Below are 4,997 nucleotides of genomic sequence, written 5' to 3' on the forward strand. Positions count from 1 at the left end.
TGCCAAGAGAGAACACATGTTACACGAGCACCCCCTGGTGTCTATCTGTACACGTGCATTTACATATATATGTAAACTGTATGTATGTTGTTGAACTTTTAGCATCTCACCTGCTTTGCATTTCGCCTTAGCAAATGCAAGCGAAACATCCAACTCCTTCTCCTCCTTCTCCTCACTTCCTCCACACGGATTTAAGCCACCGGCAGCGCGCCTGATATTCGACGTAAGTCCTTTGTCAGGGACATAGTCGAAAATCGGCACAGCATTCGGAAGGCAAAAATCCGTCTTTTTGACATCTGCTCGTCTTTTGTCCTTGACGGACGATGTTGAAGGACGAAACATGATGTCTAAGAACAACTGAGAGACTTAACTGTGCTTAGATTCGGTTTACAGAGGGTTGAAATCTAAGTAAACTGTCTGTCCGTACACAGTGCGTCAATCAGCTTAAAGTTGCGAACTTTTGGAAAGTCTGCAAAATTCACTTGTTAATCTGTACAGTAGCGTTCGGAGTCAACCAAAGGCAAGCGTTCAGATTAGTCAAATGATACCGGTCTCATCTGGCTGAGCCTTTTTATAGGCACCGATTCCGATTGTGATGTCATAATGCTTCCATGGCAACGACGCGTTCTATGAAAATGACGCGTTCTATGTGTGTGTGTTTGTGTGTGTGTGTGTTTTATTTATTTATTTATTTTTATGTAGATTCTTTCAATCCCTGCCACTACTTATTATATTAAAATGACTTTGTTTTGAGTGATGAGTGTTTTTCCAAAGCTCTTGCTAAAATGAGAGGTTGGAATGTTAAGAAGCTGCTTAAAATCTTTTGATATTATATGATTTATTGTGATATTGCACTTTATTATTTTATAATATTTTTTCTTACTATATAGGTTCATTTAATTTATGATTCCAGATTTTTATTTATTTATTCTCTTTTCATTTTTAAAATATTTTTATTTATTTATGAACATGTTGGCCTTTCACTCCATCTCTTCATGTAAAATAAATACCTTTTTGCCATTGTTGTATTTAAAATGTTATACTCAACAAAAATAAATCCTGAGACTCTAAATGTGATCTGTTCATTAGTGTATTGAGGATATTTAGTTTTAACCTTCATATATCTACATAACTTTCATATATTCTATCTATCTATCTATCTATCTATCTATCTATCTATCTATCTATCTATCTATCTATCTATCTATCTATCTATCTATCTATCTATCTATCTATCTATCTATCTATCTATCTATCTATCTATCTATCTATCTGTCTATCTATCTGTCTATCTATCATCTATCTATCTAATATATATTTTAGTTGAATAAATCCTGAAAACTACTGTGTAACTCAATAAATGTAAGCTTCCCAATTTCAAGGTTTATCTGACACTGACAGTTCTTTGTTTCTGAAACATTTCCTATATATATATATATATATATATATATATATATATATATATATATATATATATATATATATATATATATATATATATATATATATATATATATATATATATATATATATATATATATATATATATATATATATAGTTGAATAAATCCTGTAAACTGCTTTATAATTTACAGTTTTTCTCAATTGCTTTGGCACATTTTTCGCAACAGTCTTATTATTCTCTAAACTGTGAGTGCAAATATCACAACTGTTTGCTGGAACTTCAGAACTTAATTGCATGTCTGCAAAATGAAGTTACACACCCAAAACATGTAATTCATGCTTCAAAACCTAGTTATCTTGTCAGTAATTTGGCCAAGGGCACCAAAATATAAAGTATTTTTGTCATCGTGTGAGCAACACTGGTCAAAATGTTTAGTTGTTTTTTCACCATGAAAGTCCACCATAGAAAATAAGGTTTCATAAAAAATATCTTAATAATTGAGAAGAGTCAACAGTACATAGAAAAAAAGTAAATGAACATTTCTATTTATTCACTTCATTTATTTTTGTATGTGTATTACATTTAAACTGAAATCTTGCTTGTCCAATTGCTGTACATTTCATATTTCCTATGTTACAAAATAAAAATATAATAGAAAATAACTACAAAATAACCTCAACGATAAACTAATTATTCTTGTTGGACATTCTGTCGCTCTTGTTGGACATTCTGTCGCTCTTGTTGGTCAGGCTGAAGATTTTCATCCACATCACATCTTATGTTTTCCATTGCCATGCACCAGGGAAAAAATCTCCAATGAAGCAGACATTACAAACAATATCAATGTCAGATATTTATGGAATGTACATGCATGTTTAGTAGTTTTTGATAAGTGAATGGATCGTTTTGAATGTGATGGCGTACACGATGACAAATGATTGAGAACTTGTGAAGAGTTTGACAGTTTAAGTGAGAATTGACTCATCAGTTTTGATCAACAAGCCATATGCAATTAGTTGTTGGGCAAACTGCAGACGATTGTACTTATTGTTTGCACACATGTGCCAAAGCATTTGCAATTTGCTCAAATCAATAAGAAATTCCAATCTGATGTGAACAATAAGCTAATTGTTTAGAGATCTGATCTTATTGTTTTGGAAAATAAAATTTTCATTTGAGAATTGAGCCAAAGCAATTGAGAAAAACTGTAATAATGTGAGCTTTGGGTTTCAGATTTTAGGGTTTCTTGAACTGTGTTTCTCAAACATCTCCGTCCTCTGGCTTATTTTCTGTAAGAATCATTTGTTGTAAAGTTCATTTTTGTCCACTAGATGGCGCAGTATGACTGAATATTAATTAAGGAGCCTCAGAGTAAAGATTGACAGGTGCGGTTGTAATAGGAAAAACTTTCTCGTTGTGTAACTTGGTCTTAAAAAGTAAAACACGTTTATTAAAAATGATATAAAACACGTTAAATAATATACATATATTTTTATAACAGTGGGTGTGGCCATGTCTGTCAGGCCCGTCTGCACGGGTTAAAAAATAGGGCTGTTGTTTTACTGACAAATGTTTACTATTTTTACTACACACATGTTGTTTAATTAATTTCAATGAAAACGAAATGTATTAGTATAATATATAATATTGACGTGTCAATAATACGGTTCAGGGATTCCTGCCCAATCAGATTTCACGCCCCAGTCAGCGGGTTCTTAATTAAAGGGATAGTTCACACAAAAATGATTGTATAAAACCTGTATATATGTTCTATTAAACCCGTATGAATTAATTTTTTTCTGATGAACACAAAATAATATATTTTGATAAATGACGGTGAGCCAGCTGCTTGTAACCATTGACTTCCATAGTAGGAAAAACAAATACAATGGATGGGTACTATGTGGTAACCATCATTTATTAAAATATCTTCTTCATCATTCATCACAATACTTCCATCATATTTGTTTTCCTTGATATTGTTTGAGTAAAGTTATGTTAAAGATTGAAATCAATGAGTGAAATGAAACTTTGATGCTCCAAATCTCATCATTAGCATTTATTTTCATATATCTATAAACTCAAGGCAATATTAATCCTTTTGACAAACTGGTGTTAACATTTAGGTCTTATGAGCACTATAGGTTGGCTGTATGGATGTGAGATGTTGAACAGGTGGTAAGAAAATTAAGCAGGAATCACAGAGAAACCAGATGGATGAACGCCACTGAAAACTCTCCTGCGATTTGTAGAGCGGGGCAGCGTAAACCAGGAAGAATAACAAATTACTTAAAATCAGTCAAAATCCAGCTACCGCTTAAATAAACGTCCACTGGGGTTATCATCACTTTACTGTGGTCCATCGGCTTGTAAGATATCAGATTATCTTTGATATCATGTCGTATGATTCCCTCCTCCAAGGAAGAGGTCAAATTTTACATCTTTAAACCACGGAAATGAGAAAAGAGGGCAATTTGAGTTCAAACCATAGTTCAGACTGAGTATATTAACGTCTGTTAAAAGCTCTGTCTGAGGTCGCTGCCATATTCGATGAATGAAGTGATTGAAAGCTGCCAGCAAAGGAGACCGTCCCATGAGATGTGACCCACTTTGAATCTTTGACATGAGCTGGAATGAGTTTATTTCAAGATTTTTGGAGAGATAAGTATATTTAGACATAACTATACTGGTACCCTGATGTGTGGTGGTGCAGAGGTTAAAGATTTGGGGTTCAATCCTCCGGCTGCGGCAAACCACCAACCCAGTTGCTGAGTTTCTAAATACAGTTAAGATGACTTTAAAGCATTCATTTAATGCACTTTTGTAATCATTTTATTTATTTTCCCTCGAGTACATTTAAAGTTATTTTTTTGTATGCCAAACCAGTTGTAATTTAGTTTTTCAGCCTCTCTCTGACCCTTTAAACAGGCCACACTTTAAGGATTTTTATACCCTATGCATAGATGCTATACACTGCATGATATGAATACAGTTAGTTTTTAGGAATAATGATATTTATCTATAACTGTATTAGCTCACGAGCATTGCTGAGCACCCAATAGGTGTTAATGTTTCTGGATGTCTGACGTCCAAGCAAGAAGACATTTTTGCAACTCAGTCTCTTTAGACTAGACAGAAAGTTTTAAATTGCAATATATTTTCATTTACAATCAATTGTTAAGCGTAACAATATGACCGACCACTTTTTGGTGAAGAAACATAAACATTATGTGCTTAATGACAAATAAAGTCATGTTTTCGTATAAATGAGCATTTTTTGATCATGCTCTTATGTTTAGTTTCAGAAAATTTCACTTTAATGCCAATCGAAAGGTTATTAGTCAGTAATTGAAATGTCTTATTTGTCGCTTTAGTCATTTTATTGCTATTTAACAAATTTGACTGTTTTTCGCTGCAAATGCATGCAAGCTTTTTGACAAAAACCCACTTCTTAGGACAAGACATTTGCAAAATTTATTAAAGAAGCGATCAGAAACATTGCAAATGATGAAAGTCAGAATTAAAAATAGGAAACTTAAGTACACAATAAGAGGCCCTGTGACGCATGAGACTGCCACACTTTGTATTCAGG

The sequence above is a fragment of the Misgurnus anguillicaudatus genome, chromosome 20 (assembly GCF_027580225.2).
Source record: "Misgurnus anguillicaudatus chromosome 20, ASM2758022v2, whole genome shotgun sequence".
Taxonomy (NCBI): Eukaryota; Metazoa; Chordata; class Actinopteri; order Cypriniformes; family Cobitidae; genus Misgurnus; species Misgurnus anguillicaudatus.